Raw genomic sequence first — 24,549 nt, 5'->3', positions numbered from 1 at the left:
GTCTCTCTTATCCAATGTGTCTATTTACGCTACAAATTTGTTAAAGGGAATCGATCAATAGATTACTGTTACCCTGAGAGGAGCATGATGTACAGCAGGGATGTCAAACGCAAAACACACAGAGGGCCAAAATGAAAAACTCGGACAAAGTCACAGGCTAACCAGTATACAGTATAATGAGCCCCACATAGTCCTCCATACAGAATAATGAGCCCCACATAGTCCTCCATACAGAATAATGAGCCCCACATACACGGTGTGCAGAATTATTAGGCAAATGAGTATTTTGATCATGTGATACTTTTTATACTTGTTGTCCTACTCCAAGCTAGATAGGCTTGAGAGCCAACTACCAATTAAGTAAATCTGGTGATGTGCATCTCTGTAATGAGGAGGGGTGTTGACTAATGACATCAACACCCTATATAGGGTGTGCTTAATTATTAGGCAACTTCCTTTGGCAAAATGGGTCAGAAGAGAGATTTGACGGGCTCTGAAAAGTCAAAAATTGTGAGATGTCTTGCAGAGGGATGCAGCAGTCTTGAAATTTCCAAACTTTTGAAGCGTGATCACCGAACAATCAAGTGTTTCATGGCAAATAGCCAACAGGGTCGCAAGAAGCGTGTTGGCCAAAAAAGGCGCAAAATAACTGCCCATGAATTGAGGAAAATCAAGCGTGAAGCTGCCAAGATGCCATTCGCCACCAGTTTTGCCATATTTCAGAGCTGCAACATTACTGGAGTATCAAAAAGCACAAGGTGTGCGATACTCAGGGACATGGCCAAGGTAAGGGAGGCTGAAAAACGACCAAATTTGAACAAGAAACATAAGATAAAACATCAAGAATGGGCCAAGAAATATCTTAAGACTGATTTTTCAAAGGTTTTATGGACTGATGAAATGAGAGTGACTCTTGATGGGCCAGATGGATGGGCCAGAGACTGGATCAGTAAAGGGCAGAGAGCTCCACTCCGACTCAGACGCCAGCAAGGTGGAGGTGGGGTACTGGTATGGGCTGGTATCAAAGATGAACTTGTGGGACAATTTCGGGTTGAGGATGGAGTGAAGCTCAACTCCCAGACCTACTGCCAGTTTCTGGAAGACAACTTCTTCAAGCAGTGGTACAGGAAGAAGTCGGTATAGTTAAAGAAAAACATGATTTTCATGCAGGACAATGCTCCATCACATGCATCCAACTACTCCACAGCGTGGCTTGCCAGTAAAGGTCTAAAAGAAGAAAAAATAATGACATGGCCCCCTTGTTCACCTGATCTGAACCCCATAGAGAACCTGTGGTCCATCATAAAATGTGAGATCTACAGGGAGGGAAAACAGTACACCTCTGGGAACAGTGTCTGGGAGGCTGTGGTGGCAAATGTTGATCGAAAACAGATCAAGCAACTGACAGAATCTATGGATGGAAGGCTGTTGAGTGTCATCATAAAGAAAGGTGGCTATATTCATCACTAATTTTTTTGGTTTTTGTTTGCCAGAAATGTTTTTCTAAATTTTGTGCACGGATATTGGTTTACCTGGTGAAAATAAACAAGTGAGATGGGATTATATTTGGTTTTTATTAAGTTGCCTAATAATTCTGCACAGTAATAGTTACCTGCACAAACAGATATCCTCCTAAGATAGCCAAATCTAAAAAAAGAAAAACCCACTCCAACTTCCAAAAATATTAAGCTTGGATATTTATGAGTCTTTTGGGTTGATTGAGAACATAGTTTTTGATCAATAAAAAACAATCCTCTAAAATACAACTAGCCTAATAACTCTGCACACAGCGTAGTCCTCCATACAGCATAATGGTCTGCACACAGCGTAGTCCTCCATACAGCATAATGGTCTGCACACAGCGTAGTCCTCCATACAGCATAATGGTCTGCACACAGCGTAGTCCTCCATACAGCATAATGGTCTGCACACAGCGTAGTCCTCCATACAGCATAATGGTCTGCACACAGCGTAGTCCTCCATACAGCATAATGGTCTGCACACAGCGTAGTCCTCCATACAGCATAATGGTCTGCACACAGCGTAGTCCTCCATACAGCATAATGGTCTGCACACCGCGTAGTCCTCCATACAGCATAATGGTCACCACACCGCGTAGTCCTCCATACAGCATAATGGTCACCACACCGCGTAGTCCTCCATACAGCATAATGGTCACCACACCGCGTAGTCCTCCATACAGCATAATGGTCACCACACCGCGTAGTCCTCCATACAGCATAATGGTCACCACACCGCGTAGTCCTCCATACAGCATAATGGTCACCACACCACGTAGTCCTCCATACAGCATAATGGTCACCACACCACGTAGTCCTCCATACAGCATAATGGTCACCACACCACGTAGTCCTCCATACAGCATAATGGTCACCACACCACGTAGTCCTCCATACAGCATAATGGTCACCACACCACGTAGTCCTCCATACAGCATAATGGTCACCACACCACGTAGTCCTCCATACAGCATAATGGTCACCACACCACGTAGTCCTCCATACAGCATAATGGTCACCACACCACGTAGTCCTCCATACAGCATAATGGTCACCACACCACGTAGTCCTCCATACAGCATAATGGTCACCACACCACGTAGTCCTCCATACAGCATAATGGTCACCACACCACGTAGTCCTCCATACAGCATAATGGTCACCACACCACGTAGTCCTCCATACAGCATAATGGTCACCACACCACATAGTCCTCCATACAGCATAATGGTCACCACACCACATAGTCCTCCATACAGTATAATGGTCACCACACCACATAGTCCTCCATACAGCATAATGGTCACGTCACACCACATAGTCCTCCATACAGCATAATGGTCACGTCACACCACATAGTCCTCCATACAGCATAATGGTCACGTCACCACATAGTCCTCCATACAGTATAATGGTCACCACATAGTCCTCCATACAGTATAATGGTCACCACATAGTCCTCCATACAGTATAATGGTCACCACATAGTCCTCCATACAGTATAATGGTCACCACATAGTCCTCCATACAGTATAATGGTCACCACATAGTCCTCCATACAGTATAATGGTCACCACATAGTCCTCCATACAGTATAATGGTCACCACATAGTCCTCCATACAGTATAATGGTCACCACATAGTCCTCCATACAGTATAATGGTCACCACATAGTCCTCCATACAGTATAATGGTCACCACATAGTCCTCCATACAGTATAATGGTCACCACATAGTCCTCCATACAGTATAATGGTCACCACATAGTCCTCCATACAGTATAATGGTCACCACATAGTCCTCCATACAGTATAATGGTCACCACATAGTCCTCCATACAGTATAATGGTCACCACATAGTCCTCCATACAGTATAATGGTCACCACATAGTCCTCCATACAGTATAATGGTCACCACATAGTCCTCCATACAGTATAATGGTCACCACATAGTCCTCCATACAGTATAATGGTCACCACATAGTCCTCCATACAGTATAATGGTCACCACATAGTCCTCCATACAGTATAATGGTCACCACATAGTCCTCCATACAGTATAATGGTCACCACATAGTCCTCCATACAGTATAATGGTCACCACATAGTCCTCCATACAGTATAATGGTCACCACATAGTCCTCCATACAGTATAATGGTCACCACATAGTCCTCCATACAGTATAATGGTCACCACATAGTCCTCCATACAGTATAATGGTCACCACATAGTCCTCCATACAGTATAATGGTCACCACATAGTCCTCCATACAGTATAATGGTCACCACATAGTCCTCCATACAGTATAATGGCCCCACATAGGGGTGGTGGTTCTGGTGTCGCTGGCCAAATAAAACCACCCCATGAGCCAAAGTTTGACATGTATGATGTAGAGGCAGAGACCCTGATTCTAGCAATGTATCACTGAATGAGCTGCTTGCTGCAGTTTTTAATAAAAACATTGTTTTATCAGCTGCAGAATGGGAAAGGCATAAAGCTGACCATTCAAAGCCAAATCCAATAATCTCACAATATTTCACCAGAAAGGTCGGGAGAATAAGGTCCAGTAGGTTTCTCACTAAAGGTTTATATAGATGAAACATCTGACTAACCTTAAAGAAAAATCTGCCACCAGGTTTTTCCTACCACATTGGAGTACCATGAAGTAGGGACAGAGATCATGATTCCAGCGATGTGTCACTTATTGGGCGGCTTGCTTTTTTACTAAAATCCCTGTTTTTTTTTCAGCTGCAGATCTACCAGTTCTCTGAATGCTGGACTCTGTATAAATCCACCCATAGCACTGATTGGCAGCTTTCTGCCTATGCACAGTATACACAGAAAACAGCCTGTATGGCACTGTATGGAGAAATCACAGAGATAATCCACAGGGCTAGAAAACACCAATATAGGTCACATTGTAGGGACATGTGGCTGAATTCAATCAATGTTCAAAAATTACAAGAAATCCATAACCAACCCCTCAATGGACTTTCTTCCTTGGGCGACCCTCAAGCCCTGGCAAATCCCTTTAAGGAACTTTTTTTTTGTTGCATAAACATCCTCAGAACCTTCCAGGATCATTTCCTTCATCCACACACAATGCGGCAAGGACTAATACTTTTTCCATTTCTAATTTGTCATCTTTATTTATTACTCCGGTCGTGAGCGGAGACGAAGCGTTCCTCCAGAAATGCAAGGACAAACTGCTGCCAGGCTGGCAATATTACAGTAAAGGGTTTATTAATGCAGATAAATGCACATATCCGCACATAGATCACAGGATTTATAGCAAAGGCGGTTAATAAGCTTCAGGGGGTAATAAAGCAGCAGACGATAGATTTCCCTCGGTGGAGCATAAACGTTGTCATTTGGAATTACGACAGCGAGCGACGCTCAATCTGACCGCAGCAATGAGTGAAAGCATCTTACACATAAGTGCAGCTTCACCGAGCCCCGAGGAGCCGCTCACACTGACGGGGTCTGACAAGCTTCTCGCTTCCACTTTGTAGCTAAAGAGACATTCTTCATAGCAAGTATAGAATCTTCCATTCCATATGGCGTCTCAGGACAGAGCTCGGCCATAGTCAGGTGACGGCCACGTGCAACTTCCAACCAATTGCAGTTTTTGCTTGGAATAAACTTTAAAAGGGAAATTTTCATCAGTTTTTACTATCCAGCATAACGTAGGGGCAGAAACCCCGATTCCAGCGATGTATCACTTCCTGGGCTGCTTGCTGCAGTTTTGATAAAATCACAGTTTTTCTCTGCTGCAGAGATCTGAATGCTGAGCACTGCATAACCCCACCCACACCAACGATTGGCTGCTTTCTGTGTACACTGTGCATAGGCTGCCAATCAGTGGTGGGGGGTGGGGTTATACATAGCTCAATTATAGACTACCTGGCAGCAGGATTACTAGTCCTCTAATGAATCTCCTGCTGAAAAAAAAAATTGTGATTTTATCCAAACTACACGAAGCAGCCCAATAAGTGACAGATCACTGGAGTCAGTATTTTTGCCCTACATTATGCTTCTCTCAGATGGCAAAAACCTGCTGACAGATTCCCGTTAACTTTGTTCCAAGGGAGATTTAAAGGAATTGTCCACTTTATTGTCAAATGAACAAACTTGTTCTCTGAAGTACGGTTACTGATCCAAATAAAACCTCGGGTTAATTTAAGATTAAACAAAGCTTTGTCGATTATAACAGATGTGTGATTGTGCCACTAGAGACCTGACATGAAGCTTATAGGGGCTGGGTGAGATTTTTGTAACAAGAAAAAAAATAAAAAAGTTGTGTTTTTTTTTTTTTTGTTTTTTGTTTTTTTTAACAAAACCGTGCCACTCTTCCCTAAAGGTTGTGGTTGGTATTGCAACTCTGCCTCAGTAACTTGTATGCAACAGAGCTGCTGTACCACACATGTCCCGTGGGCTTGGGGAGGCGCCATTTCAAGTATAATGCAGTCAACAAAGTGCAGCCAAGCGTAATCCATCAATATCTAATCCATTCTGCTTACCCCACAATTCCCCAACCATACCACAGGGAAAGCAAAAATTCAGACCAGCTTAAAATGGTTATCCCCATCTTGCTATGCCGTAGTGAACTTAAATGCAGGTCACACCGATGGGGGTCTTTCTGGTGAACGAGGTCCGGTTGCACGCTGCTTTTAGTGGAGAGATAGTCATACAAATGAATAGGAATTCTGACTAGTTCTCCAATGACAGCAGCACACATCTTAGGACCCCAGTGTGGAGACGGATGTAGATCCCATCGGTGGGATCCTGTGGATATGCCACAGACGAAGGAGATGGGAATACCCCTTTAATATAAACAATTGACCTCCTAGATATAATATTACAGAGACCTACTCAATATGGCCATAAAAATAAATAAAACTTTTGATAATGTAGCCACCATTCAGTAGTTCTGATTGATGAGGGTCCAGGATCTGAAGCTCCTACTGATCACTGGATGGAAAGTGCAGAAGTGCTCAGTGGGTATAGATCGGTACACCCATATGACTGCACTCTAGTGTAAGCCAAATATTTTTGCCCCCTCCAGTGAATAATAAGTGAGGGTCTCAGGACCTGGTAGATATTACACAAAAACCCCAATTCATCAAGATCAGCAATTTTCTCACCAGTCTTGATGAGGGGGGGCGAGTAGGAGTCAGACGCTCCTGATTCCTTAAGACAAGTATGCCTTGTAATTAATCAGGGACGCCTGACAGGTGGATTGTGTCAAAAATCTTACTCCAGTCACTGACTGGAGTAAGATTATTGGTTGTAATGAACATCATAGCTCGCCATAAATTTGAGTTAATGAAATAAGAATTAGTGCAAAATTGCTTTGATGTATCGGGGGCAAAGTATTTTGAAAGTTCTGGTTCTGCTGATTTTCCTCCAAACTGCAATACCACAATTAGCCAGCATACAGGAGTGGCGCTGTTTCAAGTAAGGAAAAAAGCAGATTTTTTTCTAATCTCCATTATCCCCTTTAAAGGAGACAGTTATTTTGAAACATCCCAAAAGGTTATGTGCAAGTTGTAAACTTTTAGACACATGGGCTTTAAGACTCTCGGAAATTGCTCGATCCTGTTATTCTAAAACTTATCAAGCTCAGGTCTTATAGTCATTGTTGTTCGTGAGATCGACACCCGACCGCAAGTCATACTGAAACTCCAACAGGAAATGCAGCAATAGAATTACTTAGAAGCAAACGCTCAACGTCTTCATCTTCCCACAGTTTGTCTTTTAAGACCAGAGACATATGATCGCACAACCCTTCTCCTGTAACTTTCTAGTAGTTTCCTAATGACAATACTTTGCCTGGAAACTCACGTGTACATTACGACAAACCAGAAGTATCGTGGTCAATGTCTGGAGCACTTACGGCGGGTCAGCAACGCAGAAGAGCCGGCAGCGCGGTCAGATACGGAAAGACGTGTGTACACGCCGAGCGCAGGGGCGCAATGAATAAAGACAATGTAAACAGGAATGGGACCTCTGGGACATAACAGGGAAAGTTCAGTCTTTTCATAATATTAAACATCTCAAAATAACCAATCAACTACTATAAATAATTACATGGGCCATATATTTCAATGTTTCCCATAATGGACAGTATTATAGTAGTTATATTCTTGTATATAGGGGGCAGTATTATAGTAGTTATATTCTTGTACATAGGAGCAGTATTATAGTAGTTATAGTCTTGTACATAGGAGCAATATTATAGTAGTTATATTCTTGTACATAGGGGACAGTATTATAGTAGTTATATTCTTGTACATAGGAGCAGTATTATAGTAGTTATAGTCTTGTACATAGGAGCAGTATTATAGTAGTTATAGTCTTGTACATAGGAGCAGTATTATAGTAGTTATATTCTTGTACATAGGAGCAGTATTATAGTAGTTATATTCTTGTACATAGGAGCAGTATTATAGTAGTTATAGTCTTGTACATAGGAGCAGTATTATAGTAGTTATAGTCTTGTACATAGGAGCAATATTATAGTAGTTATATTCTTGTACATAGGGGACAGTATTATAGTTGTTATATTCTTGTACATAGGGGACAGTATTATAGTAGTTATATTCTTGTACATAGGGGCAGTATTATAGTTGTTATATTCTTGTACATAGGGGACAGTATTATAGTAGTTATATTCTTGTACATAGGGGCAGTATTATAGTAGTTATATTCTTGTACATAGGGGGCAGTATTATAGTAGTTATATTCTTTTACATAGGGGGCAGTATTATAGTAGTTATATTCTTGTACATAGGGGGCAGTATTATAGTAGTTATATTCTTGTACATAGGGATCAGTATTATAGTAGTTATATTCTTGTACATAGGGATCAGTATTATAGTAGTTATATTCGTGTACATAGGAGGGCAGTATTATAGTAGTTATATTCTTGTACATAGAGGGCAGTATTATAGTAGTTATATTCTTGTACATAGAGGGCAGTATTATAGTAGTTATATTCTGGTCTATATAGGACAGGACTATGCACATCTTCGCTTCTCAGGATAATGGCTGAATAAGCATGAAAAAATGACAACCAATTTTTTTGATAGAAAGGACCATAGAGCCGCTGTCACTTTCCTTCCTTCGCTACAATTGGCAGCTCATACAAAGTGAACAGTATTATAGCACCGGAGAACGATCCCGCCAGGGTAAAAGCGAGTAAGAAAGTCATTGCTTTGTCCTGAGGCACAACTGGAAAATAAAATGCCCTCTACTAAATCCGTGACATAAAAGGTTTCCTATGAGCATTACCATACGATCCCAGTGAGAAGAACTACTCTTTTAAGAACAGAGCGGCCATTCAGGAGTTAACGCCTATGCATATACCCTGCACTGCATTAAACAGAAAGGCAATTTAGGAAAGGTCAAAGGAAAACAAGGACAAACCGCAGCAGTCACCAGCAGCACAATACACAGCCAGATGGATCTGGATGGGGAGGAAAGCGCTCGCTCGCCGCCTGAGTCACTCGCTTCTCACCTCAATGTTTAGATACATCACAAAAAGGAAAAGCTGAGCTATAATGTCAGGTCACTGCGTCCATGAGCAGCGGTGTCACCTGGGACAGACATGTCGAGCGGCTGACGCGATATGTTTACCGCTGCGACTGCGTAAATCATTAACAGCCAAGTGTTCTCATTGTTACAAAGGTTGTTGGGATGGATGAAGCAACCAACATGTCACATGGCGGAAAGCTAAATAATGCTTTACCCTTTATTCATATAGCAAATTCTTTACCACCGTTTGGGCTTAAAGGGGTTGTCTCTAAGACGCAATGGGGGGGGTCTTCCTTTAGGATATGCCTCTTTTAAGCAAACCTCTAAGTACAAGCACCTCTTCTATGGTTCTAGAACATTACCATTTGTAACAATCCTCAGCAATATTAGATGGTTGCTCTGCGTTCATGCAGGTGAATGTTATTTTTTTTGTCCGTTTACAAAACTACCCCTTTAAATAGGGTCTTTTAAACTGGGAGTTTGTCCTCCAATTGGTGGCGCTCTACTGATTCTAGAACAGTTTTTCTTTTTGTTCTGTGCCCCTCCGTACCAAAGTTATAATCCCCAGTAATAATGGTTCAAATATTCCCTTCAACCAACTGGGCGTGTACTACAGAACTCCTCAGGGGCGTTTGCCTTTTAAGCCTTTGATGCTGGCCAATTAAAACGCTGCTGCCCCTACAGAGAAGTTCTGCTTGATACGCCCAGTTGGTTTTAGGGAATTTTTCCATCTTTATTACTAGAGAGGGAATGACTTTGGAATGGAGAGGGGAAGAAAAAGATAGGAATGACTGTTCCAGACTGAGTGGAGCAGCGCCAATTGGAGGAGGTACTCGTTTAAATTAAGAAAATCCAGTAAAAGGTCTTAAATACAAAATCAGTACATCTTTGGCCCATTACACAAAGACACAAAGAGAATGTCAGCAGGTTATTTTTCTATAGAATCTTAGAGCAGCATGATGTAGGAGCAGAGACCTTGATTCCAGCGATCTGTCATTCACTGGGCTGCTTTGTGTAGTTTTGATATAATCACAGTTTTCTCACAGTGGTCAGAATGCTGAGCTGTGTATAACCCCGCCCACACCCCTAATTGGCAGTCTCCTGTGTACATTGTCAAACTGCCAATCAGTGGTGGGGGCGGGGTTACACAGATTAGCTGGACTGACTTGCGCTTGACACCTAGTCCTGTAGTGATAATCTCCATGCTGATAAAACACTGATTGTATTGAAACTACACCAGACTGCTGAGCAAATGAGACAACCTTGGAATCAGAGCCTCTTCCCCAATGTTATACTGCTCTCAGATTAAATACCAAAATCCTGCTGACTTATTCCCTTGTAGGCCTATTTATGTGTCAATAATCAGCAAATGAGCATTAATATGAATTCTTGTTCCCAAACATGATGCTGATTGGATTGTCATGGGATGATGACATTATCCACCGGTCTGTCCCCATACAGATTTGTTCACCGGTGGACCATAAACGAACTATGATCAACTCGATTGGTGCTTCTTAGGGGGTCTTAACTTTTTGGATATTTTCTATTTACGGATTATTTTTTTTTTTTTAGCCCGGTTTCCAAAAATTGAAAAAAAAATGGCTCCGGAAGTCCTAAAATGTGGCCATACACTCTAGATTTTGGTCGTTTATCTCATGGCTACCTCTCCTGACTCGTCCATACACAGGCTGAGCGTTTCATTTTCTCTATGAGGGACCACTACAAGACATCGCCTCGCGGAATAAAAGGAACGACCAAACCGGATGCTTCTCCCTCCCCCCAAAACCCCCCCACCCCCGACAAACAGTTGGGAAAAAGTTAGGGAACGCCCAAACGCATTCGGTTTGTATCAGAACCCTTCAAAATAGGCAGTTTCGGCAGACTTTTCTCCAATTTGTATGGAGGTCTCCAGAGGTTCCTACAGTCATCTGTCTACCATGTCTAGGAGTATAATGACTAGATGGAGAAAATGAAGGCGAGATAACTATGCGCCTTCTCAGTCAGATCACAGCCATAATCAGTAGGTTTATATGGAGTGGGCTGTAAAACTGCAATACACTCGGTACCCAAGCCACGTGCCGTATCTCAGCCAAGGTCACACATCTTCAATGCGATTCCGCGAAAACAGAGAATTTCATGGTAAAGCAGCACAATCAGCTGTCACTTCACAAATGGCAAGAGCGTCAAATGGAATATCAAGTATTCTTTACATGAAGACTATAGGGCAGGAAAAACTGAAGGTCGCAGCCTGGAGATTAAGGCAATCGTGTAAATCACATAATAAATTACGTAACAAAATCATTTATGGATCCGGACAAATCCTCAAAATTTCACACATCCAAGGCAGCTGTGGCCAGCTTGGGTGGGAAAGAGAAAAAAAAAAAACCTTGGAAAGTAAAGGGTGGTTTAATTTATTAAGTACTTATCACCTTCCCCTCATCTATGTCTTTACAGGACATGATTTTTTTTTATATAATATTGACTTTACAGATATTGAGGGGGATAAAAAAAAAAAAAACTTTTGTAACTTTTCATTATAAGCTGCATTGTGTGCATACATGAGTAAAAAGCTATTTTTGGACAATTAATTACTTTTTGCCTGCATTTCTCCACTAGTTTTTTTTTCCCTCTGGAGGCTCTATCTCAATTTTAAATGACTGAGCTAATGGGTGTAGAAAATCTGCTGTGAAGTCTCCCATACACAGCACACACAGTCATGAGGCCTTTATGCTCTCCTGTCTTGATACAACACATGTTAAGATGCATGCAGTAAAATAAACATCAGTATTAAGCAGTTTAGCTGTGAATCCAGCTCTGGCAAAGGGTAATCTAGATTGCTGTAGCAGAACACGTTTGTAATCATTTCCGACTCGGATTCTCCCTCTAGTGTCTTTATGTAGCACATGTTCAGGGGAAGCAGAGGCATGGAATAAAATAAACCATAGTACTGAGCAGTGAAGCTGTGAATCCAGCTCTGACGAAAGCAAATATATATTGCTAGAATGCGGTAGCTCATTTCTGGCTTTGCTTCTCCCTCCTCCTCTGTAACCCTCAATAATCTTAAATATGCTTTGAAACCAGACACCTCAATATGCTTTCAATTCATCCTGTCTTGAGCAAGACAGATTTTAGTAAATGATATGTTTAGTAAACAGAGAAAGAAGTGGCTCATATGTGGAGAAAGAAGCAGATTTCTCTGATGTGACATTTTCCAAACTTTCTTGTATATTCGCTTGTAGTACTTGTTTCTGAAAAAGTTTGTTAAAATATTGGCGCCCATAGGAAATATTTCTTATGGGCATCAATGGTAGACTGCACTGCTGTTAAATTTGGGCCCAGACCTAATTGAGATCTTTATATGCCAGACGCCATCAATGTGGCTAGTCTGAGGCAAGCATCACCTGGATTATATTGTTCTAACCTTACATTAAATCGGTAGTAATGAAAATTTACCCACATGGCCATTATTTTTTGGGGTGGGGGAGGAGGCCATAATGATAGCAAAAATCACCCTCAATTAACAATCATCCTTCAATTTGATGAAGTGCTATGCCAGAGCTATAAAAAAAAAAAAAAGTGGCCATGATTCAGAACATTTGCCAAAAAAGGGCCAAGAATAACCAGAAATTCCACTGTACGATGGCCATTCCTTAATTCTATCATACCATGGCTATTTCCCCTTTTGCTCCTTTATCAGGCAATTGCAGCCTTTATCACTGCCAGCCAAAAAAAAAAAAAAAAATGATTCAGGTACTTTTTGTAATCGATTATTGCTGGACCGTCTGAGGTCACGAATGGCCAGCAGACTAGTTTAACTACTTTTGCCTACTCATGGATTGGCACCATATTGATACAGCCGGTGAGGAAGTTATGGGCGATTTGGGTACATACACAGACTAGAGTCGGCCAACCCCACAGATAACGTCAGGGTCAGCTGAGTCTAAATTGTCTGGTGGCCTCCTGACAATTTCAGCAACCGATCCTTTTCTTCTCCAGAGAATTAGTTTTGCTTATTGAGAACACCGGAGATTGAGGCTGATCAGAGCGTTACTGTGTATGGGGGAGTTGGGAGAGATTGCGGTTGGCCAAATGATCGTTCAGCCAACAAATATGAAAAATATATATTTTATATATAGGCCTTAAGAACCAGCTAATGGGTTCCAGATTTAGGTCGGTCATATACAAGTCCTCAAGCAACGCCAAAGTCCTGGGCCTGAGAGAACCTGTCAAAATCTCATGATGTGCATAGCAATGTCAATTGGTGTTTTTTTAGAGTTTAATTTTCTTTTGTTCGGGGTGTTAATTGGAAGTATATACCATCCAAATAAAATGATACCTAGCCATTTCCATACCCAGCTTGTCAAAGTAGTAACAGAAAAGCCATTTGAGAAGATCTCCACTAAAGTGCGGCTTCACCTTCAGTCCTTCTAACCAAAGTCGCAGCGATGCGGCCGTAGTATTTTTGTGATCACTGTTGTGCAAGACTCTCCTGATGCAATCACTAAAACCTCGAACGTAAGCCGCAAGATCTTATCGGATATCTTCAAAGTGGTCAGTGGAAATCAGATGTTATGTACTAAGTCTCTACTGCTAAAGAGAACTGACAAAACACCATCATTAAAAATGTCGAAAGTTCACGTTGGTGTTTTTCTTCACTCAGACGACTGCATAACATTAAATACACCCTAACTCACTGAATACGCTGGATCATTTAAGGGATTCAGCCACCGGGTTTTTACTACCTAGTCTGAGAGCAGAATAATGTAGGGGCACAGACCCTGCTTCCAGCGATATTTCAGTTACTGGGCTGCTTTCAGTAGTTTTGATAAAAATCACTGTTATCAGCAGGAGATGATCATTAGAAGACTAGTAATCCTGCTGCCATCAGTGATGTAGGTGGGGTTATACAGAGCTCAGCATTCAGAGAACTGCTCGATCTGAAGCAGAGAAAAAAGGGATTTTATTAAAACAGTAAGCAACCCAGTAAGGGATACATCACTGGAATCAGGATCCCTGCACCTACAACATGCAGCTCTCAGATGGGGTTACAGATTCCCTATAAGATTGCTTATATATGGTCAGATGTCTCACACGTACAAACCTTTAGTGAGAAATCTACTGGACCTTATTCTCCCGAGTTATGGGTGAAATATTGGGAGATTATTGGCTTTGAATGGCCAGTTGTACGCTTTTCCACAGTTGTGGACTTGGTAAGCCAAACCTCCCACTCCCAACTCCTCAATTTCCCTGACTTTGACTCTCTCATACATGGCTCATGATTAAGTGATACATTTATTTTAGTAAAACCTTAACATCAGGCTTTTCATCACCATCACCTCAATCCTGTTTACTCTAGCAGTTCTGAGATGAGTGCAGGCATTCCTTTCCCAGTGCCTTTTTCCTCTGATCTGTAGAGGAGGAGATTCACTACTGAGTATGCACATAAACTGCAGCACAGATTCATCTCAACTAAAAGCCTAGATCCTTAGATCAGGAATAGAACAGACATTTAAAGAACATTCCATAACTTTCCTAATTCTTATGAAAAATTTACAGCACACCCTGCATTGTACTACTGAACCCAAGTATTATATATTCTAGGAGTCGGAGTCGATCCATTTTATTCCAACTCCACAGCACTGCCCCTTTCCATTCATATAATCCTATTGTTTCCCCTACACATTCAATAAAAGTAGGCCGACATCTGATGTTTGTGGAATTCTCCCAACGTTACTTCAACTGATGAAATTTGGGGTAGTAAGATCCGAAAGTGAAAATTTTAATGTTCAAGACTTTTTTTCAGGAGGAGTTTGACAGAATCTTTCTCCCCTGTGCCCATTGAAAACATAAAAACAATTAGCCAGGCAGAGCGTTCATGGATATAGGGGAGAATAGGCCTGGACAGATGGCTCTCAGTCATGCCTGTGTATGGCCTGCTACAGTTAAGGTGTGACAGATCCTTCTATATACACATACAGAACAGTTGCGGTATCATTTTTGGCTGTAGATACCTTAAAAAGAAGCTGTTAAAGATGAAAAATTTGATATTGTAGGAAATCCCTATTTAACGGAATAAGGCTGAGCTCAACAACTGCACTCATGGGACAGAGGTTTTAGAGTTTCTTTCCAAACCTTACAAAAGGGGACAGGGGTCCGTTAAGTCTCACGATTTATCAAGACACCTAATCAGACCAAAGTAAATGCCGATTACTAGGGATGAGCGGACCCGTTAAAGTTTGGTTTCTCTGACATGACCCAAACTTTATTCCAAAGTTTCGTTCGGGGACCAATACTGTACCCAAACCTTTGATCTTAAAAATTCTCTTTCCCCCCAGCGGACTCCCCCCGGAACTCCTAACATTGCAACGGACTTCCGGTAGAAGTCCGTGTTCAGCATTGGACAGCAAGTGTCTGGTACGAACCCCGAACGGTTCACTCATCTGTACCGATTAGGTTCAGCTGATAGTCGACTAAAGTGTTTTCACGTCAGCCATCACCGACGCACAAGAAAAACGCTCATTTATCGGGTGTTCAGAGTGTATTCCAACATGAAGAATTGTGCTAATCGACAGCACACCAGCCAGTGTAAACAGAGGAAGTGCTGCCGACAAAACGCTGCTGTACCATCGTATTGATGTTCCTGCTGTTTCCATCAGTTTTTTTCTGCCTGTGCAATCTATCTAGCCTATAAATGAGATCTGATTGACTTGTATTAAGTCAATTGGTGCTTGATAACGAGCTGAAACTGGCCCATTCAAGGCTATGTTCACATGTTGAGATTTTGCAGCATTTTTTTTTATGCAAATTAAAATTTGCTTCTTACTGTACCAACAAAAGCTATGAGATTTCAGAAACCTCATGCACACGCTTGGTTTTCTTTTCCAGTCGCTTTTTTTTTAAAACAATTCTTTCAACTTTTCTGCGCCGTTTTTTCCCCATAGGAAGCAGTGTGAAAACGCGGCAAAAAAAAAAACGCAACCCTGCATTAGTGCAGCATGTTAGCTGCTTTTTCAGTGAACAAACTAACTTTATTAAACATGTACTGTTGACAAATGTCACATAAAAAAAAAAACAGAAAAACCTGCTTTTTGTAAGCAGCTTCTTTACAGCCGAGGGAGCAGGTTTTTCATACAGAATAAAAAAAGTAGCAAAAACCCAACGTGTGAACATAGCTTAAAAGGGTCTTCAGTTCACGGCAGGGTCTTTACAGAGTTGACAATGAGATGTTTGCTTATATTATTAGCCAAACTTGACCTCTCATCCAGAAAAACATACAGGAATTGCATCATCTTTCCTCATTCCTCCCGTTACCAGTATGAAAAGACCAATGAATCAGACAAACTACTAAATACTTTTCAAGTCCATTATAGGGAACCAGTCATGAGAGTTTTATACCTCAAACCAATGATATGTATAAACAGGAGCTTTAAGGCTGATTAAATCCATACCATCATTTTAGAAATCCCTTTTGTTGTTCAGCAATAAAGGAATTGAAATTTTAAGCAAATCAGCTGCAAGTGCTTCAGGGTGGGATATTGCACTTGCAGCTCTCCGGCTCTCTCTCCCAGATTCTGATTTGGCTTTTATCCTAAGCCATATTACAAGACTCGTTAAAGGGTTGATTGTGACTTGTAGGATTGCTGCTTCCAATAGGCCACGCTATAGAGTTCAAGTCATCTTTCTCTCTGAAGAGGCAATTTACATAATAAAATCAAGGTATGAATTTAATCAGTCTTAAAAGCGCCTGTACATAGATGTCATTAGTTTGAGGTATAAAATCCTCATGCCCGATTCACTTTCAGATGCCAAGGCTTGTATCAAATAGCTAATAAACATGTTGAAAAATAGATCAAAAGCAGCACAAAAAAAATAAAGGTGCAAACCAACCCCCCAAGGTACACACCAGTCCTATGTATATCAAAAAAGAGAATGGAGGCAGCACACAAACGAATGATGAAAAAAATGTCTTTTAATAGCCCATGTGGCTGTAGCAACGTTTCGGTCCAAAAATGTGGACCTTTCTCAAGCCTTGATAAAGGTCCACATTTTTGGACCGAAACGTTGCTACAGCCTCATGGGCTATTAAGACATTTTTTTCATCATTCGTTTGTGTGCTGCCTCCATTCTCTTTTTTTAATAAACATGTTGGCTTCGTATTCGTTTTTAAGGATATAACATGATTTTTTTTATCTAGTTTTCTCAAGGTAATATGAATATAAGCCCTATAGTCCCCCGCCTGTCAAGAAAAAAAAAAAATGTGACGATTGTTTGATGGCAACGAAAAAGTTATCTGAAACAATTCATGCTTTAAATTGATAACGTGTTAATAACAATAAGTGTACTTCTTGGCAGGAACCAGACTTCAGCAACTTGAAAAAATATCAGCAGAAAAAATATATATATATTTCTCCCCTTTCTTGGCTAGAAAGAAAATTGAGTTTCTTGGCCGTCCATACACTGAAAAGACTTCTGGTTTCAATTACATCTATTGAGAGCAAAAGAAGAAAAAAAAAAAGTGGCAAAACCAACAGGCCGGGTGCCAAAGGAGCTTGGGTGTAGTCGCTACCACCGTGTTTCCCACAGTATAATTCGTAGGCTTTTGGAAAGTCATACCACAATTTACTAAGGGTTTTAGATACCAGGCAAGAACATGAATTCATTAGGTTGACCAGGAGTGGAGAAAGCTAAAAAGACTGGTCTGAAGGACCATCAGTGGATACTATTGTGGCATATTATACTTTATTTTGTGATTTATGTGCAATTACAGCAATTTATGGATACAAGCGGATAATGAATTCAATAGTAGTTTCGTCAGATCGAGTCGCAGATCTCTAGTCCAGTGGCCACTTTAGTAGTCCGTAGGACTAGTGCCCTGCGAACCTCTTCCAACCTGCCTGCACTACCTGCACCTTTTTTGATTAGTAGGTCAAGCGCAACATCATTGTTGCAGGGTGAAACACACAACATCACCCCAGGTCTACAGATCAGAAGAGGCAATGGAGATTCAAGCAGGAAAGGAAAGGTTGGCAGGGCTATATTCTGGCAACCAGAGTCAGGGTCCTAAGAATCTTATTGCTCAACACTATCCAGACCAGTTTCCCTCTTTTGTAGAAAATTCCCATGCCAAGCATGGCAGGAGATATATCTTTAGGTAGAGGAGGTCTTAAAGTGCAGGTTAAAGTTGATGTTTCCTAGAAGAGATTGTGAAATAATCAAAATAGTAAAGAGTTTCCCATAGCAGAGTGGTTGCAGTTTTCATGCTTCTTAAATACATGAGAGCTTAACTAGTTCCCAAGGGTCTACTCCTTTTTTCATCTTCTACAGAAGTTCTAAAAAGTTGTCAAACAAATAAAAACGAAAATATTGAGGTCGCCTTCAATTGAGTTTATTCTAAATTGAGCAGCTAGGGTCAACTTTCTGTCCAGCCACTAAACTGATATCTCCACCCAGCACCAGCCACTACACTAGCTGCCCCTTCACTTTAGAATTCATTTTCACTCAAAAGCTTTTCCATAGTGTTGTACTGTAATTTATTTCTTCCCACATCTGTCTGCCACACTATCCATGTTCTACATTCAATCAATGCTCTAAAAGATAAACATCCTCCAAAATATCAACCTCTCATCCAATCCTCAATACTTTTCTTGTGCTGCACCAGTTTTCTGGAATTCGTTACCATAGACAATCTCCTTTACGCTTAAAATCCACATCTTATTTGGCAAGCTTATCACATTCCCTAATTTAACTAATCTCAGTTACCCCCATCACTCCTTTCTAGATTACTTTTCAGAACCTGACTCCTTTCAGCAGTGTCCCCTACACTTCTTGCATGCAAATGTTCTTCATATCTTGGCATACACAGACACTGGATGAGTGACGAGTTTATGTAGCTTTGTGTGTACCACTAAAAGATGGCCTAACAATTCTGCAAAACAAGCACTTGTACCATTTGGGTACCTTAGATTGTAAGCATGGATCTCACTTAGGAACAAACTAACATTTCAAACCTACTTGTAGCCATCAAGACATTGAAGAGTTCCTCCAAAAAAGTATCTGGCCTATCATTAGCAAGGAAGAGGGTGTTTATCTATCTTTAGAGAAAAAAACCTTATGCTATGAAGTTCCAAGGACAGAAGTCTTATTTGCATCCCACCAACTTTTCATCAAATCTACAGTATTGGCATCTCAAACAGAAGGAGTAGGAGCCAGTGAGTTATAGCTTAGATAAAAAGACAATTTGAGGTGGTGCAAGGGTTATGATGTTTTAGTGAAGGAGATTATTTAAAGCTTCTTGAGAAGACAAGATCAAAACCTGGAAGCCACTTCTGTGGTCCAAATCAGTAGTCAAGTGATGGATGCTTAGCAGGTTATTAAAAACCAATGACCCTACACGACAAGTGAACCTCATGTCACACTGGTAGTAAATAAAGGGCGAGTGTCATGACACCAGTTCTGTGCAATGAAAATAATACTATCCACTACATAAGAGCAACAGATTCCAACTTTTCTTGTGCTGCACCAGTTCCTTAGAATGCACTACCTCAGATTGGTTTCCAACATCATCTGCGTAATTTGTGTACAAAAAAAAAAAAAACACAACTTTTTAGGAAGGCTTACCTCAATTAAAAAAGAAAAACAAGCCAATACCATCAAGGGCCATTTTAACTGGTACCATTTACCAGACCACTAGACAAAGGTATACCTTAAGCAGTGTTTCTCAACTCCAGTCCTCACGTCAGGAACCACCAACAGATCCTGCTTTCTGGAATTCTTTAATATTGTCCAGATGATAACTTTCTCACCTGTGTAACACTATGGAAACCCAGAAAGCGATCTGTTGTTGGATCTTGAGGACTGGAGTTGGGGAACACTGCCTCAAAGCTTCTGGGCCTAATGTAAAACTGTACCAGTGCCCCCTTATTTTCTTATGTGGTGGGAAGGTCATTCAGGTGCCAATACCTAGCTCCACTTTAACCACAGCCATATTTTACTCTTCGCAGCCATTACAGTACTTCGTGATGAAGCGTCTCCTTCTCCCAGAGAGACAAACAGGCATTTGGGAATTGTCTTCAGCAGCACAAGGAACAGAGTGCGAAAATAAAGAAAAAAAAAAATACAATTTCAGGGAAAAGGAGGCAGACCGGGTCACGGTGAACAAATACATTTCACGATCCGATCCGTTATTTTTACAGCTGTCAAATGTAATGAAACACATTCATTTTGGACACAAAATCTATAATAATTTCACATGTCTGGCACGGCCATAAGCGCTCCTCCCAGTGATTCATTTTACGAACTACAGTGTTTCCATCAAAACAAACAACATTGGCTCTACAGTGATGTAGTGGATTTTCATATCCATAACATCTACGTGTGTATTTTATATACGGTTCGACCACCGAAATGATTATCCCAATGGCTTCAAAACATGAAAATGCCATTTTTTGGAGGACATAAAAGCAGAAGCCCTTAGGGCACCCTAGAAGAGTCCCGAGTGTGATCTGCCTGGGCAATCATGCAGGGAAGTGTCAGAGACCAGGTCAAAGACCAAACTAAGATCAATGTCCTATTTACAAATCAGAAACAGTCTCAGAAATAAGAAGTCTCAGGCCAAATCCATTATAGGACAAACAAATGAAACAAGCATAAAACTGCTTAGAGTAAGACATGGGGGTTATAGGGAGGGTTTACAGTATGGAGCAAATGTCACTGTGTACTTAAGGGGTCTTCGAGACAGTCGGCTCATATAACAGTCAAAACCAAACACAGCGGGGGTTGCTACCCCTGAGAGCCAAGACACAAGTGGTATCCTGTCAATTGTTTTTCTAGACTGGTTTAAACATGAGTGCATGATCCCTATACACGTGTGGGTTGTATTTTGCCTCAAAAGGATGTCCTACCACCACAAGGGCAAAAGGGGAAGAGGGAGGAGAGGGGGCTGATTTGGAGCGCTTTCTCTCTTGTTCCTGTCAAGGATTGAGCTACCCATTGCTTCTCCACAGGATACAAATAATAAGCTCTATCTGCCTTGGGAGAAGCTCCCATCAACAGCAAGATTATCAGTATACTTTACTGCAAGCGGAAGCCAATAGGAAATCCTTGTCACAGCTGCTGTCTGTAATACATATAAGATATACATGGACATAAAAGCGACCCCTATTAAACAAAACCACAAGTGCCAAAAGGTTCATATAGTAAAATAACATGCCCTAAATCCAAGGCAAGCAAAGGTTGGGGGGCACATCAGGCCTCTAGGGGTTCAAGGCAAGGTGTGTAGACCAAGTCAAACAAACAAACAGTCTTAAAGCTGCTACAAAACCTCTTACAAACCGTTAACACATTGTTTATATTACACGCACACAATATTTATATATCAAACACATATAGATACATACATAATATATATTACACACATAGTTTAGGGATCAGTAGCTACAACGTCTGCAGCATCTAAGAAAATAAATTAAAATCAAGAGCAGAGTCTTAAAAGTTAAAGGACAGTCAGTAAATGTTCAGGGTTTTTTTTTTTTCAGTCCTAAACACTCATTAGCCAGTCCTCACTAGACATTCAGTATAAAGCAGAACTAATAGCCCAGTACTGATAGGGTATGTGATGGCTGCAGGCATGCTCTGCTGATGATGATATGGTGGCACAGCTACAGTACTTGTCAGTGGATATAATGTAACAGTCATTGCTGGGGCTGTAGAGCAGAGGAAAGGTTATGTTGTGAGAAGGAAGCTATGGTTGCCTCCATGCTGGTGTATACAAGCCATTAACACCACACACACTCTTGGCTTTCTGGAAATGACTGGCTGTCGTCTTCCTTGCAACCATCTCTTTTCTACAACCATTAATAAGAGGAGAAGCTTTTGACACGACTGCTCCTGATCTGAGACCTCAGCGCTCCTTACAGAAAGCCTCTCTAGCTCCACTTAACCTGCAACTTAGAGCAGCCAGACAAGAAAGGGTCGGCATTGTGGCTGCAGGGAGGACTAAAGCCCCAGCAATGGGGACAACCTAATGTCAACTCTAGATGACCTTGGACAATCCCCATGCACAATATGATCACAATCAATGCAAGTCTACCCACAATAAGAGCAGGAACCAGCAATCTGGCTAATCCACTCTTCCACCAGAGGTCAGTGTAGGAATACCCTTCAGCTGCTGCAGAACCTCCAAAAAGAGCTGACCTAGCTGTCACTCCATGTCACAATAATTCTTGACAGCTTCTACAGCCCGCCACTACCCAGTGATTTATTGCAAGAAAAAAAAACAACGACCTAAAATACCAACAGATCCCAAAAAGAGTCCCCTGCACGGTGCTGCACCCATCTTACCCGTCCTCCAAGCTGGGAGAGCGCTCAGATCCCGGGCTCTGCGGCAATGCCATGTTCATGTGTCACACGGGGGGAAAAATGGCGGCTCCACGAGTCCTGGACTTGCACAGAAGGGAAAAAAATACACTCCAGGGAGAAGGAAGGAGAACCAGGCGGGAGCAGGGGCCCCTCCGGGGGCTGTTGGAGCTCTAGGAGAGGGGGAAGGGGGATAGGACAAGTGGCAGCTGCTCCCTGGGTGGATTCCCCGGCGGGATTCGCTGAGGATCGCAGTTTAGAGCCAGCCGGGGACGCGGATACAATGTTTCCCCAACGTTCGATCCTTGATACAATGTTGCGCGCCGCGTTCTATCCACGGATACAATGTTTCCCCAACGTTCTATCCGCGATCCAACGTTTCGGCACCGCTCTATCCTGCAGCAGGCGCGTCTCCCGGCCGGACACGGTGCAGCGCGGCTCCCCAACCTCTCTCTCCGCTCATCCAGATACTGTAACGTATCACAAAATGTCCGCTCCGCCTGTCTAATGAGATCTGGCCATCCCCCCTCCCTTGTGTGCGAGTCTCTGCTGCCTGTGTGTGTCCCTTTACCGTGGATGTGTGTGTCTCTCCCGCCTGCTCTGTCCGTCTCTCCCCCTCCTCTGGGTGTCTCTCCCTCGCCTGGTCCGTGTGTCTGTCTCTCCCCCCCCCCCCTTCACCCTATAGTCCTGCAGTAGCGAGCAGCAGATGCTAATGAAGCGGCAGGGCTGGGTTAATGCACTCAACACTGCCACTACCTGACACAACATGGCCAGCGTGGGAGGGAGGGGGCCCACTGACTCCTCGTCACAGTCTCAGTGCCATTCGTTTATTCAGAGAGAGGGAAGCAGCTCCAGGCTGCCAGGTTTTATAGCTGTGGGCTAGAGCTGTTATGTCCAGTAATCATTAGAACGGATCCAGCAGCAATCCGTTGGCAAAAAAAAAGTTGTACAGACACAACTTTTTTGTCTACCTGATATAAAATAGACCCATTTTTTTATTAACAGTGAAGTCTATGGAAAACTGATCCGTTAAATAGCAATCCGTTTTTCTTCCATTTGAAAAGGATCTGTTTTTTTCTTCCTTTAGGTAGAAAAAGAAATATATAACATATACTATTGGACACGTGAACGTTCAAGTTATCATCCATTTGAAATTGAGCTAGTAAGCAAAAAACAGATCCTTTTCAAATAGAAAAAAAAAAAAAACAGATGACTATTTAATGGATCCGTTTTCCATAAACTTCAATGTTAAAAAAACATCAGTTTTTTAGCTGGACAAAAAAGATGTGTCTGCACAACTTTTTTGTCAATGGATTTCTGCTGGATCCATTCTAATGGATGATTACTGGACATGTGAACATAGCCATGTCCAGTCTGTTAGGCTGCGTGCCCACGTTGCGTAAACGCTTGTAAAACGCATGTATATCCGCACCCCATGGTCCCCAATGGCATTCCGCAATGTCAATGCCCATGCTGCGGATTTTTCCGCAGCGTATATGCTGCGGTCAAAAATCCGCAGCATGTTCATTAATTTTGCGTTTCCGCATGCGGAATCAATGTGCGGATGGTACCCAAGTCTGGAGGAGAGGAGACTCTCCTCCAGACCTGGGTACCAAAGAACCTGTAAAAAAAAGAATAAAATAAAGTTTATACTTATCTTCTGATGTTTTCCCTCCGTCGCGCTGTGACCCATCACATGACTCAATGACGTCACCACAGGTCCTGCACACAACAGCGTGAGCCGCTCAAGACTCCGGACGGGGCAGAGAATGCATCGGAAAGTGAGTATAAACTTTATTTTTTTATTTTTTACCATTCTGATTCTTTTTTTTTAACTATTACTTGGTCACACTATATAAATCCATGCCGGTTGCATGGATTTATATAGTGTGAACAAGTCGTCTAGCACTTTTCCAAGTGATGCTTAAATCACTTGGAGAAGTTCTTGATAACCCGCATGCGGAAATGCATGCAAAGACGCTGCAAAGACGCCTCACAAACGCTTCTACCTGGCGGGAAAACCGCATGTAAAATCTGCATGCGATTTTCCAGCCAGGGAGAAGCGTAAAAAATATGCTTCAGTTCCGCAACGTGGGCACATAGCCTTAGAATGGTCCCTGCAGCAGTTTGTGGACAAA

At 41.9% G+C, this 24,549-nt stretch overlaps 1 protein-coding gene across 1 annotated transcript in view; it reads right to left on the bottom strand.

The window, feature by feature from the left end:
• SETBP1 (SET binding protein 1) overlaps positions 1–23,218 on the bottom strand; it is a 187,166-nt gene extending 163,948 nt beyond the window's left edge. The window contains exon 1 of the mRNA XM_073680450.1: positions 22,397–23,218. The gene's annotated coding sequence lies outside the window, so the exon portion shown is untranslated. The remainder of the gene's footprint in view (positions 1–22,396) is intronic.
• Positions 23,219–24,549: the final 1,331 nt, after the last annotated feature.

This window comes from Phyllobates terribilis, unplaced genomic scaffold, assembly GCF_046119375.1.
Source record: "Phyllobates terribilis strain yellow unplaced genomic scaffold, ASM4611937v1 Scaffold_1__5_contigs__length_1240528914, whole genome shotgun sequence".
NCBI classification, from domain to species: domain Eukaryota; kingdom Metazoa; phylum Chordata; class Amphibia; order Anura; family Dendrobatidae; genus Phyllobates; species Phyllobates terribilis.
The sequence above is the reverse complement of the archived record's forward strand: the minus strand, read 5'-3'. Positions and strand labels throughout refer to the sequence as shown.